Here is a 15113-nt window from a genome sequence, read left to right on the forward strand (position 1 = left end):
GGTATATTGCATACGCTAGGGCAACTATTCCAAAAAGTTTTTAAAAGCATCATCAATATGCTAAGAGAAAAGGAAACCATATACAGCGCTCAGTTAAAACCAGAGAAGGCAGCTAGAGAGCAGTTACAAATACAGTAGAGAAATCAGGCCAACTACAACAACAAACACTTTAAATGTGAATGGTCTAAATACACCAGCTAAAAGACAGAGATTATCCAGAGATTATCCCAGTAGCTTAGAAAACAAGACCCAATTACATGTTGTTTACAAGAAACCACTTTAAATCTACAGACACAGACTAAAAGTAAATGGATGGAGAAAAATTGGAACTCTTGTGCCTTTCTGATAGGAACGCAAAACGCTGTAGCTGCTGTAGGAAACAGTCTGGCAGTTCCTCAAAAACTTAAAACATGAAATTACCCTATGATTCAGTAATGCCACTTTGAGGTTTATACCCCAAAGAACTGAAAGCAGGGACTCAAACAGATACTTGCACACTGATGTTTGCAGCAGAATTATTCCCCATCGCTGAAGGGGGACACGACCCAGGGGTCCACCAAGAGAGGAATGAATAAACAACATGTATATATACGCATCCAAAAAATACTAGTCAGCCTTAAAAAACGAAATGAAATTCTGGTACATGTTACAACATGGATGAACCTTGACAATGTCATGTGGAGGAACGCAATGACAAAAGGACAAATATTGTGCAATTCCACCTAGGGGAGGTACTTAGAAGAGGCAAATTCATAGTGACAGAAAGTGGGAGAGAGGCACCTGCTGGGGAGGGAAATGGGAGGTGTCGCTAAATGAGTGCCGGGTTTCTGTTCCCACGCTCTGGAAATGAGTAGTGCTGAGAGTGTCACGGTGTGTGGTGAATGTACTTAAAGCCATCAACCTGTGCACCCGAAAAGGGGTAAAATGGCAAATGTTCTGATGTGTATATTTTACAATTAAAAAAAAAATTTTAGAAAAGGTATCGAGACCTATCGTGCTACCCCTAATGGAAAGGGAGCTGGCATAGCTATATTAATTTCAGACAAAGCCAGCTTGAGAGCAAGGCAATAATTAAGGATAAAGAGGAGCATTATGTAATGACAAAGGGGCCAATTCTCCAAGAAGACACAACAGTTCTGAGCGTGTAGGAGCCTAAAACAGAGCATCAAATTACCCGAGGCAGAAACTCATCAAACTGCAGAGACGCCTCTATTAGAGCTGGAAGTCTTCAATATCTTTCTACGTTGAAATGGTCAGATCCCCGCAGGCAGAATCAATAAAGACAGAGCTGACCAAACACGATCATTAATCAGCTGGATCTAATTGACATTTATCAGTGACATCATCCCACAACCTTCTCAAGCTCACACAGAACACATTCACCAAGAAATTCACATTGAAAAGATACACAAAATACGCTCTCAGGCCACAGCAGAATTAAACGAGACATCCGCCATAGAAAGACAGCTGGAAAATCAAAACAAGTGGAGATTAAACAACACTCCCCTAAATACCACAGGGTGGAAGAAGTCTCCTGAAGAAAATCTTAAATATATATTGAGGACAATGGAAATACAACTTGGGATTCGTAGGAAGCTGTGAAAAAGGGCTTGGAGAGAACTTTTCAGCATTGAGTGCATATATGAAAAGGGAGCCTCTAACATCAGCGATTTCAGCTCCCACCTTAGGAAACTAGAGAAAGCAAATTAAATCCAAAATAAGCAGAGGAAACGAAGTGATAGAAATGAGTGAAGTCAATGACACTGAAGGCAGGAAAACAATACATAAGATCAGTGAAACCAAAAACTGTTTCTTTGAAACGGTCAATAAAATTGATAGGCCCCTAGTCAGGCTACCAGGAAAAAAAGTGAGAAGACATATTGCTAATGTAAGAAACGAAAGGGAAGGAGTTCCTGTCTCGGCGCAGTGGTTAACGAATCCGACTGGGAACCATGAGGTTGCGGGTTCGATCCCTGCCCTTGCTCAGTGGGTTAAGGATCCGGCGTTGCCGTGAGCTGTGGTGTAGGTTGCAGACATGGCTCGGATCCCATGTTGCTGTGGCTGTGGTGTAGGCTAGCGGCTACGGCTCTGATTGGACCCCTAGGCTGGGAAGCTTCATATGCCACAGGTGCAGCCATAAAAAAAAAAGAAGAAGAAAGATTAAAAAAAAAAGAAAGAAAGAAAGAAATGAAAGGGGAACAGCGCTGCAGAGCCCATGGATAATAAAAGGGTAATAAAAGATTACAGAGTAACTACACATGGCCTCTCACTGCTTCCTTTAGGCACACATACAATGCTTGTGTGACACCTGGGTCTGAGTGATAAAATGTTTGGCCTGTAAAGCATTTCCTCATTAACACCCCTCCCAAGTACGGAGTTCCCAAAGTAGCTCAGTGGTAAAAATCCAACTAGTATCCATGAGGTTGCAGGTTCGATCCCTGCCCTTGCTCAGTGGGTTAAGGATCTGGCATTGCCCTGAGCTGTGGTGTAGGTCACAGACGGGGCTCAGATCTGGCATTGCTGTGGCTGTGGCATAGGCTGGCAGCTGCAGCTCCGATTCGACCCCTAGGACCCCTAGCCAGCGGGAGCCTCCATGTGGGCAGGTGAGGCCCTAAAATGCAAACGCAAACAAACAAATACCTCCAAATGCCTTCTCAACACCTGATCTGTCTTCCCCCACTGTGCATTAATTAGGCAAATATACAGGGGGCCCAGCCCTGAGGCACGTGATCTACATCCGGGGTGAGCGGCTGAATCAGCCCCACATCCAGGGACCGGTAGTTTGATGATCCATGCTCTCTGTCAAGGACTTGCGATCGAGAGGGGACTCAATGGACAACCTGCACGTGCTGAGGTCTGAGAAGGACACTCTGGCTCGTACATGGCTTAACCTAAACTTCACAGACCAAAGCACCCGGCTTTGCACCTTCGAGCCCTGCATGGTCCACGTGCTCTGGCTGTTACAAATTTCAGGCATATTCCTATATTGCTAAGAGCTAGAATTTTCTGAGCTAGGTCAGATGTCACCAGCCGTTCTCAAAGCCGTGTCTGCTGGCAGCTGGGGGCGGCAGGCAGACAGACTTGCTTTCAAGGTCTCCTTCCACTAACTGTTAACTGTTTAGATGATTGCTTTAGGTCAGGTATTAACAGAAAGAAGAGATGTGTAGCCTCCTGTAGCTCCTGTTTCGTATACGTCAATGCTGCATCAGAAGTTAAAACCTACTTGGATAAAATTAGACAATTGGCGACAAGTGCCGGTTCTAGGCCAGGTTTCAGGCTTAGGCTCCTGAATTCCTCGGGGAATAGGATCTATTTTGTCAATTAAATTCCAGTGGTCACTCCTCCTACTTCTAACTGGGTCTGTTGCATAGAGATGGGGGACCGAGGGGTCGAGACCTTTTGAGTGTGTGTCTTTTTTTTTTTTTTTTTTAGGGCCTCAACCTCAGCATATGGAAATCTCCAGGCTAGGGGTTGAATGAGAGCTGCAGCTGCCGGCCTACACCACAGCCACAGCAACTCGGAACCCTTCACCCACTGAGCAAGGCCAGGGACTGAACCCTCATCCTCATGGATACTAGTCGGATTTGTTACCGCTGAGCCATGACGGGAATTCCTGAGATCCTTTTTTTTTTCCTTTCTTTGTCTTTTTACAGTTGCGCTCACGGCATATGGAAGTTCCCCGTCTAAGGGTCGAATCAGAGCCACCGCTGAGTCGTACACCACAGTACGGCAACCCCAGATCCAAGCCACACCTGCGACCTACCCCACAGCTTGCAGCAACACCTTAAGCCACTGAGCAAGGCCAGGGATCGAACCTGCATCCTCACAGACACTATGCCGGGTCCTTAACCTGCTGGCCCACAACGGGAACTCCCAAGGGGTTGAGACCTTAATCACAGATCCAGGGTGTGGGAGTCAGAAATACGCCTAATTCGACGTCCATTCCCCATTTCAGCAGGAAGTAGCCAGAGAGGTGGTCGCCCCAAGAATAGAGAACTAAGAAGACCGGGGATTCAACAAGATGAAACAGAAGCGGGGATTTAAAACCGAGTCCTCCTAAAACTGTGTTCTTCCGCCAAGTTTATGATTAATGTCTGTCTCCAAAATGAGTATTCCGTTTCTTGGCCAGCATCTGTTCTCCTCAAGATTGAGGAGTGTGGGGGGGTGGAGGTATAAAACCAAGCAGGGCCCTGGGGGCTCCTGGGCACAAGCCTTTGTATCCCCCATTTTTGGTTTTAGGAAAGAGGCTGCCTTCAGCCTCCTGACCTTCCCCAAGTTCCAAAGGGCAGGTTCTAACCGTTGCCAATCAGGGAGGGGAGGGGAGGGGATGCCGAGACCGGAGAAGAGCCTCCAGAGACAAAGAGTGGGGTGTGGTGGCCTTGGGGCAGGGGCCTGGTCCCTCCTCAAGGAATACACAGAGCAATAACTCTGAGCTCTTCTGCAGAAGCAGCCCCGACCACAGGCAGAAGCTCTGAAGCAGGCTCTTCATTCCAGAAACAAGGAGGGGCGCCAGAAGGAGTCCTGGGCCACCAACACCAACTCTGAAGAATACAAAAGCTTACACCCACCCAGATCCTCATCTGTGGCCCTACTTTCCAGGCCCAAACGGTAAAGCTGAAACGGACTGCGCAATCACCTGAACCCGACCCAAAACAGTCTTCACTTTGAGTTGAACACAGGCGATCACAGAATCCAACTGCCCCCATCTCGGTTCCGCCTCCTGCCCCTTTGGAAACTGACAGCACGGACATCTGAACCCGCCCAGGACACAGACAGTCAGGACCCACATGCGGGGACTCGAACCCGGCCTAACCCCAGACTGAGACCTAAACCCACGGTTTTAAATTAGAATCGCTCACCCTGTGTCTGGACTCGCTGAGTTCAGGTTCTTCCTGACTCCTCGCAGAAGGATTCAGGGAGAGACAAAGTCATAGGCAAGAAATACATTATTAGGGGGGGACGCTTGTGAGAGATGCAAGTGGGCAGGCACGGAAGCTCTGGGCTACGGTTTTATCATCCAAGGGGCCTGGGGGTCAGAAAGGCCGGTTTCTTCCTTTCTGGGAGTGGCAGCTCCTCCTTGGTCTCCGTAAGGTGTGTATTCAGATCCGCACAGGGTGGTCCCCAAATCCCCGCCCTTGGTCTGAGTCTGAATCCAGGCCTCAGCCCATCCCCCACCCACGACCTGAGGCAGTTTTCGAGCCTCCACTAGTCCAGCAAGCCCGCCCTGTGCGGAGGGCTTTTTTGAGCAATTTATTAACTTACAGTGATGTCCCAAAGTCCCCTAATAAGTGTCCCTCTCTTTCCAGGATCCTTTGCTGGGACTGCTACAGCCACCCGTGCCTCCTCCATCCCTATCAGAGCTATTTCCTAGTCTCTCCCCAAAGAGGGCACAGTCTTTGGGGCATTTGCCTGCTGCAGCCTCCTTTGCCTGGCAAAGCAATAAAACCATTTTTCTCTCCTTGGCACCCCCCCTCCCAAAAAATATATTACAGAAAACGCTATACCCACAAATGTGATAACTTACAGGAAATGAACTAACTCCTTAAATGACAATCTACCAAACACACACGAGAAGAAATAAGACAGTACGATAGGCCTGTATCTATTAAAGAAATGGAGCAAATAATTTGTAACCTCACAAACCAGAAAGCACCAGGCTCAGATGGTTTCACTGGTGAATCGTACCAAACTTTGAAGGAGAAAATCATACCAATTATCTACCCTCTCTTCTAGAAAGTACAGAACTTCCTCAGTGGGACTTCCTGCTGGGGCGCGGTGGTTAAGGAGCCAGCGTCACCCTGCAGCTCAGATTCCATCCCTGGCCCAGGAAATCTCCATAGGCCGTGAATGCAGCCAAATCTTAAAAATAAATAAATAAATAAATACATACATTCCAGATAACACCCCCACATATGAAAGGTCTACCTTACAGAGTCAAAACCCAGCCATGAAAAAATGGAACTTTCTGTACCATTGTATAACCAAGCTCCTCTGTTTGTGTGCTGGCAGGATAAAACATGAGCTTTGCCAAGTCAAGGTAAAGGCTCTTCAGGATTTTCTCCTCTTTCAGAGCAAATGCCTGGTTATTTTTGGAGTCCCTTCCTTTCTTCTCATTCCCACCTTCCTGGACATGATCTCCACATTGGATCTGTTTCTTTAACTTCTGTATTTCATTACTTTGGCTACAAAATTATTAACTAAAAGGATGTTGCCTATAGTATAAACTACCCACAATGGGCCACCTCCAGGGCCTCTGCCTCCCATGCCTGGCTTCAAGCTAAAATACCTTTGTTTTAACTCACTGGAAACATTCCGACCAGACCCTGTGAATGGCTGCAGGAAAGAAGAAATTAGCACATCCCCTCTGGCCTCTGGCAGAAACCAGGGGATACCAGCAACAATTTATCACCTTTTTCTCTTTACCTGCTAGCCTCCCTCTCTTTGCTCTATAAAGAAACCAGCATCCAAACCCAGGCAAGATGATTCTTTGGGACACTGTCTTCTAGGTTTGCTGGCTTTCTGAATAAAGTCGCTATTTCCTGCCCCAACAGCGCATCTTTCAATTTACTGGCCTGTCAGGCAGCGAGCAGGACAAGCTGGGACCCAGTAACGATATGAGTTCCAAAGGGATTCATATGTTATCTTGTCATCAAAGAAGAGAGGCATCCAGTCCACAGTAATGTAACCCATTAGAAGTGCATGTCTCAGAGAGTTCCTCTTGTGGCTCAGTGGTAACGAAGCCAACTAGTATCCATGAGGATGCAGATTCAATCCCCGGCCTCGCTCAGTGGGTTAAGGATCCGGCGTTGCCGTGAGCTGTGGTGTAGGTCAAAGACGAGGCTTGGATCCCACGTCACTGTGGCTCTGGTGTAGCCAGTGGCTACAGCTCCAATTTGACCCCTAGCCTGGGAACCTCCATATGCCGCGGTAGCGGCCCTAGAAAAGGCAAAAAAAAAAAGTGAGTATCGCGTATAGGAGGATTTCTTCTCATTTCTTGAGAGCTAAAAACGAAGGTATTTTAGCTTAACTAACAGTCAGGCGTGGGAGGCAGAGGCCCTGGAGGTGGCCCATTATGGGTACCTTAAGCTATAGGCAACATCCCTTTCGTTAATAACTTGTAGCCAAAGCAATAAAACACAGAATTTAAAGTAAAAGAAATCCTGCCATTTGCAACCACATGGATGAAACTGTGGTACCTTATGCCACCTGAAATCAGCCAAAGACAAATGCTGCATGATCTCATTTATACGTGGAAGTTAAACAACAACAACAACAAAAAGCCAAACTCATGGAAATAGAAAGTAGACGGGTGGTAACGGGGGCCTACAAAGCTGAGGAGATAGATGTTGGTTAAAGATACAAGGCTCAGTCATCAGAGGATGGAGCCCCGAGGACCTAATGTACCTCAGGGCAACTAGAGTTAACGACACTGTCATGTACTTGACATCTGCCAAGAGTCCACCTTGACCATTCTCACCACGGAACCAGAAAAGGCCTCGAGGTGACGTGGTGAAGGTATTATTCATCCGCCTGAATGTGCTGATCATTTCGCAAAGTGTAAGCATGTCCATTCATCACACTGCACTCTAAATACGTAGGACACAGGAGTTCCGGTTGTGGCTCAGTAGAAACCAACTTGACTAGCAGCCAGGAGGGTTTGGGTTCAATCCCTTGCCCCTCTCAGTGGATTAAGGATCTGGCGTTGCCGTGAGCTGTGGTGTAGGTCACAGACGTGGCTCAGATCCTGTGTTGCTGTGGCTGTGGTGTAGGCTGGTAGCTGCAGCTCTGATTCAACCCCAGCCTGGGAACTTCCATATGCTGCACCTGCAGCCCCTAAAAAAAAAAAAAAAATAGGCATACATGTGTAGAATTGTATTTGTCAATTACACCTTCATAAAGCATAAAAAGGAATAAAAAGACAATGATATGCTTTACATAAAATAAAGGGTTGTTACCGCAGAGGGGGAAAAAAATAAAGAATTCAGTCTGGCAGAGGGAAGGAAGGTGTTATAGAGGAAGCCACACTGGAACTGGGCGTGGAGAGATGGTAGGATTTCTCCAAAGAAGGTCACTTTAGGTAAAAGAGGCAGCAAAGACGGCACAGCAGGAAGGTAACCCATCAGGCATGGCTAGTGTGTGATGTGGACCCGGTGGAAAGTTCTGGAAGTCTTTGTTCCCCCCCCACCCCGTCTGCCTATTCTACCCACCTGCAAAGCCCAGACATGCTGCCAGGGTCCAACACAAGGTCTAGGTCATCTTTACAAGCCCGACATTGCCAGGCACAAGGCCGCCCTTGCAGACGGACCTTGGTCAGTCAATGTTCGTGGACCCTGGTGTCACTTAGATGACAGTAAATATCACGGGCCTTTGTCAAACCGCTGGAAATCATTCCCACCCCCACAGTGGTTAATGGTTAGTCTCTAATCACTGCCTCTGACCGTCTGGCTGGAGGCTCTGCATGACTCAGGACTCTGCTGACATTCCAGGAGGTCACAGGCGGGACACTCCCCCTGAACGTGACCCCCCGCACACAGACTGCGAGCACAGGCAGGCCAGAGGGGGAAGCTCCTCAGCCCTTGGGTGCTGACACGGCAGCCAGATTTCCCCAGAAGAGAGGAAGAAAAGAACCAAAGCAGCTGCTGTGGATTCCGAGGAATTCCCAGCGTGATGGAAAAGCAAAAATCCGGTCTGCTCAGCCCACATTTACAGGAGCCGATGTCACTTTCCAGGGCCGATAAAACCCTGGACGGCTGCACAGGGTGAACATTTGGAACCTTCCAAATTTCCACAAATATGCAAATGCCCATTAGATATTTGCCCATTAACATTCCTAAGATGATATTACGATGTTAAGCAAAAATTGCCATTTTAAAAGGAAGGAATTTAAGAAGTTCCCATTGTGGCGCAGTCAGAACGAATCCAACTAGGAACCATGAGGTTGCGGGTTCGATCCCTGGCCTCGATCGGTGGGTTAAGGATCCAGGGTTGCTGTGAGCTGTGGTGTAGGTCGCAGACACGGCTCAGATCTGGTGTGGCTGTGGCTGTGGCTGGGCTGGTGGCTACAGCTCTGATTGGTCCCCTAGCCTGGGAACCTCCATATGCCACAGGGGCAGCCCTAAAAAGACAAAAAGACAAAAATAAATAAATAAATAAATAAAGGGAATTTAAAATTTTTAAACATTGCATATACATGAATACAAGATTTAAATGTGCTTAAATATAGGCTGTACAATGCTATGTCTTCATTTGAAGGATAAAAGCATTTCAGAATAAAAGTAAAAATAAGTTATGAGCTATTGTGTTACGATCTTACAGAAATCCGTGATCGACTGACAAATAATAGTGATCACAACGGACGTTTATTAGGCAATTACTGTATAACAGAGAAAGCACTAGGAGCTCCATGCATTTCTGCAGATAATTCTCTCCAGGGCTGTCCTGTTATTACCCCATTGTACAGTTTAAACACAGAGGCCTGTGTTAGGTCAGCCAGGGAAGGGGTGACAGAGTCAGGCCCCACGCTCTAGTCTGTCTGAGTCTAGATCTTTTATTTTAACCACACCCCGACCCCTTAAAACGGCTCCTACACACCTACCTACTCACTGAAGAAACATTTCTTGGGTATCTTCGTGCAAACCTGCCAAGTAATAGGGAAGCAAAGTGTGTACAAACACAGCCTGTCCTCAGCAAATCTTTGGTCAAGTGGTTGGTATCTTTTTTTTAGCTTTTTCTTATTGTTGCTGTTGTTGTTTTGTCTTTTGTCTTTTTAGGACCATACCTGCGGCATATGGAGGTTCCCAGGCTAGGGGTCCAATCGGAGCTGTAGCCACTGGCCTACACCACAGCCACAGCAACACCAGATCTGAGCCTTGTCTGCGACCTACACCACAGCTCACAGCAAGGCCAGATCCTTAAACCCACTGAGCGAGGCCAGGGATCGAACCCACATCCTCATGAATACTAGTCGGGTTCGTTAACCACTGAGCCACAACAGAAACTCCCCTTTTTAGCTTTAAAATTACTATGCAGGAGTTCCTATTGTGGTTCAGTGGATTAAGAACCTGACCATAGTGTCCATGAGGATGAGGGTTCAATCCCTGGCCTCACTCCATACATTAAGGACCCAGTGTTGCTGTGAGCTGTGGCACAGGTCACAGATGCAGTTCAGATCTGGCATTGCTGGGGCTGTGGTGCAGGCCGGCAGCCGAAGCTCTGATTAGACCCCTAGCCTGGGAACTTCCACATGCCGTGGGTGTGGACGTAAAAAGAAAAGAAAATATCCCTATGCAGATAGCAGCTGTATTCATAATAGCCAAAAACAAGAAGCACCGCTAATGTCCTTTGGCGCATAAACCAACTGTCAAACTGTGGCACCAGCTCAAGGTAGAATTCCACTCCTCAGCAGAAAGGAATGCACTCTTCCTACATGTAATGCAGTACTAGTTACCGGTGCTCGTTACACATACTAGTACTTGTAATACAATACTAGTGATACATCAACATACATAAATCAACAACTCCATGGACCTCAAAGGAATTACGCCGAGTGGAAAAAGTCCACCAGAAGGTAACACACTGTAGGAGCCCATTGATGGAGCAGGCTTGAAATAACAACCTTGCAGAGATGGAGAGAGGTTAGTGGTGGCCGGGGGTTAGGGATGGGTTGGGGAGGGGGGATGAGGCCATGGAGGGCAGCACAGCTTGGGGGAGCCTGGCAGTGCCTGAATCAGTCTGTATATTGATTTGAGTGGGAGTTACAAGAGTTCTTACATGTGGCAACACTGTATAGAACTATTCACACAGACACTCAAATGCATATAAAACAGGGGAAGTGCCTATGATTCTCTGTGAACCAATGACAGTGTGCAGGTGGCAACATTGTATTAACTTAGAAGAAATGCTACCCTGTGGGGGAAGCACAAGGACCTCAACTTCCATGAACCTATAATTATTTCAAAATTTAAAAAAGACTGCGGAGTTCCCATGGTAGCGCAGTGGTTAACGAATCCGACTAGCAACCATGAGGTTGCGGGTTCAGTCCCTGCCCTTGCTCAGCGGGTTAACGATCCGGCGTTGCCGTGAGCTGTGGTGTAGGTTGCAGACGCAGCTCGGATCCCGCGTTGCTGTGGCTCTGGTGTAGGCCGGTGGCTGCAGCTCCAATTAGACCCCTAGCCTGGGAACCTCCATATGCCGCGAGAGCGGCCCAAGAAATGGCAAAAGACAAAAAAATAAAATAAATAAAATAAATAAAAAAGATTGGGAATTCCCTTCATGGCTCAGCAGTTAACAAACCCGACTAGGATCCATGAGGATAGGGGTTCAATCCCTTGCCTCCCTCCATGGTTTAGGGATCCAGCATTGCCATGAGCTGTGGTGAAGGTTGCAGATGTGGCTCAGATCCTGTATGGCTGTGGCTCTGGTGTAGACCAGCAACTGTAGCTCCAATTCAACCCCTAGCCTGGGAGCCTGGGAACCTCCATATGCTGTAGGTGGTGCCATAAAAAGCAAAAAAAAAAAAAAAAAAAAAAAAGACTGCTACGCAAGGATTCTTTTTTGTAGACTATTTAACCTCATCGGCAGCTGCAATATCTCTGCTGTGGCCCTGAACGCATTGCCCTGAGAAAGCCCAGTTTGTGGGTCCTTGGCAGAACTCAAATGGAGGTAGCTGATGGTTAAACAAAGTTAAGTTCACAAGCAACTGTCCTGCCAGCAGTCAAGTGACCGTCTCACATGCAGATTTTTTTTTTTTTTTTTTGGCTAAAGCATGGTCTTTTTATTAACGAGATCCACAAACACACACTTTGCACTGCTGATTTGCTAACATATGGTCTAAAATACATTTATGAGCCCTCCACAGAAATAAATAACCACCCCTTCCACTCACAGGGTGTGCTTTTTTCTGAAGGATCAGCCCGTTTGTTATCTAATCTCTAAAACATGCCACCCATGAACCTGATTCAAAACTCCCAAACCCCACCAAAGGCAGGTAGCATTTGGCAGCCCATCTGCTCTAAGTGACCAAAGCCGCCTTCTGGGAAGCCGAAACTTGGGGGCTGTTTTCACCGAAATCCTCCAATTCCCTAGCAGCCTCTCTCTTTAGGTACCCTGTTTTGTCAAATACAAGAGTTCAGGAATTGTAAGACACATCCTGTTTTCAGAGATATTCGAACGTGAAAAAAGGCATGCTTTCCAACCAAAGGAAGCCTGCAATATTCCATCCGAATACCTCCAAATTGCGGTCACGTAACCTCCGCATTTATCTGAAGGACAGGCCCCTCCCTCGTGCCATGAGGAAGCTGTGTCCATGTGTGGTGATGACACCCTCCATTCAAAACTCAGGATCCAAAGAAAGGTTTCCTTTCTGAGAGATATAAGGACCGTGCAGGGAAAGGGGGGTGTGTGTGGTTATTTGTAGCAACGAGATGAGCTCATATGAAACTTCCCAGAGAGACCGGAGCCTGGAGGTGTGTGTCTGTGTGTGTGTGTGTGTGTGTGTGTGTGTGTGTACAAGGAGACCAGCCGACTGGAGGCTCATGATTCATTCCCAGCCGGCTCCATCCAACCAAGTTCCTGGGTAGCTACTCAGCTACTTCCTGCCTGTGTGAGGCTGCAGGAAGCCAGGCTGAGTCACCCAGCAGTGACCAAGGTGGCCCGGCTGAAGGAACAGGTGTGTGGCCCCTTTCTGATACACCTTCTTTGCTGAGTCACAGACAAACCATGCAGAGAAATCTTCAGGAGTGGCAGCCACACGCTGATGCCTGTGACCGAGAAGGGAGCAGCTTCCGGAAACTGAACAGGTCTGCCACCCTGACCAGAGAGAGAGGGCTTGAGAAGGTGAGGTCACAGTATGACCCCCAGCCCCCAGCCCAGGTGCCTGAGGCCCAGGTTGCAGGGAGAGTGGGACCTAGACCAGAGCAGACACCGGCTTCCCAGTGGAACCAATCCAGTGTTGCCCAAACCCAGGACTCAAAGGGCCCCTGAGGTCACCCTGTCCAGGAGTGGATAGAATTCAGGAGTAGAGACACTTGGATGGAAAATAAACAAATATGCTCCCACTAACCCGTATCAGATATTTAGCGTTTTAACAATGATGGTAGACAGACATCTGTGTCTGGCATCAATAAAAGCTGGATTACGCTCGTGTCACACAATGGTCAGTGCAGACATCCTGAAATGCCACCCAGCCTTCATCTCTACCTGGAAAATGACAATTGTTGAGCAGCTTGCCATTTAATCCATTCTCAAAGTAGCACAGCTGTTAACTACGTCGCAAATGTTTGTACCTGGTATTCTGATAACCGCATTTCAATAACCATTCTTTCTTTCACAACCGAATATGATTATGTTTTACTTTTAAGAGCCATCCCGAGACGGGGTCTGGAGTTAAGCCCAGTGTGTGAAAGCCAAAGAAAAGCTTTCGAACACCTTTGTGAGGTGACTTAAACAACAGAAACTGTCTCAGGGATCTGGCGGCTGGAAGTGTCTTAGATCAAGGTAGCTTTCCGCCCAGAAGAGGAGCAGGAACATTCTGGCATTGTTGTTTTACTTTCATCTTGGCAGCTGCATCCAGTCTCACCTGTAACTTTTACAGCAGTTCCAATGGTCTGTATCACACAGGTGAGGTGGCAGGCGATGGAGCACCAGGACCCATCTTGTGGTCTCCATGGAAACCCCTGCAAGCTGGACCACAATGACGATGTCGAAGACAGTGAACCCTTTAGGCAAATGGGAACTATTTTCTCACCATTTACTCTCTCTGAGAATCTCTCTGATAAATCTTTTTTTTTTTTTTTTTGATAAATCTTGACTTCAGTCTTCTTATCCACAGGTGATTTCCTTTCTCCTCCTTCTGACCCTGTTCTTAAGGGAACTCAATGGAAGTTCTTCCACCCAGCTGCTGGCATGCCCAGATCCAGGATATGAAACCAGCCCAGGAGTTCCCTTCGTGGCTCAGTGGTTAATGAATCCGACTAGGAACCATGAGGTTGGAGGTTCGATCCCTGGCCTTGCTCAGCGGGTTAAGGACCTGGCGTTGCCATGAGCTGCTGTGTAGGTTGCAGACTCAGCTCGGATGCCACATTGCTGTGGCTCTGGCGTAGGCCGGCGGCCATGGCTCCAATTGGACCCCTAGCCTGGGAACCTCCACATACCGTTTGAGCGGCCCAAGAAATGGCAAAAAAAAAAGACAAAAAGAAAGTAGAAAAAGAAACCAGTGGAAACCAGTTGAAGGAGAGAATTTCCAGGGCCATGATGGGCCTATTTCAATACACTGGGCAGAATCCATAAATCCGCTGTGTGATTCCCGAGTTAGGACACCCAGCGCCCCCGCGTCCTAAGGCAGTGGTGAGAATGACCATCTCCTCCGGGCAGCTTGACATCGAGGGAGGGAGCAGATGAGACTATGGCTTGAAAGTCCTAAAGTGACATCAGGGACATTCTCCGAGCAGCCCCAAAGTGTAGCAGCCTGGTTACAGCCTCGAGTCATGTGACCTCGGAGCACTCAGTACATCTTCATAACACACCAGGTACACACCCATCTTCGTAACATACCAGATACATACATGTTAAACATAGAATTATGGCTTCGCATGTGTCTTTCCCACTGGGTCACTAGAAGGCAGGGGCCACTGTCCTCTAGGATTCCCGGGTGCCTGGCTCTGATCACCACGTCCTCAGCCTCTGCCCCTTCCACACCCACCTCTTTGATAACCTGTGGCCTTTTGCAACACTTCCTCCCCTCCGAGGGCACCCTCGTTCAGCTAAATTTAGCTTTGAAAATATAAAAGCATGCCCAGCTTGGGGCAGCAGAAGGCACACCGCCACCAGCCCCACACCCACCCAGCCCGGGAGGAGCCCGGGCTGCTTGGGCGGAAGCCCCCCAACCACTTTTACGGAACTTCTCCTCCCAGGGTCGGATGCACATTGCTCCCATCCTTCCACAAAGGCCTTGTTCTGGAGACCCTGGTGCAAGGTCACACAGCTAAGAGGGTGGTTGTGGAAAAATAAGAAATAGCTGTGGTTTTTGTCTCCATTCCTGGGTCAGAGCCCCTAAAGCCCTGGGAAAGTCCTGATCAATAGCGGTGTCCTTTGTTCCTCATAGGAAGCCCCGCTGG

Source organism: Phacochoerus africanus, chromosome 12 (assembly GCF_016906955.1).
Source record: "Phacochoerus africanus isolate WHEZ1 chromosome 12, ROS_Pafr_v1, whole genome shotgun sequence".
NCBI classification, from domain to species: domain Eukaryota; kingdom Metazoa; phylum Chordata; class Mammalia; order Artiodactyla; family Suidae; genus Phacochoerus; species Phacochoerus africanus.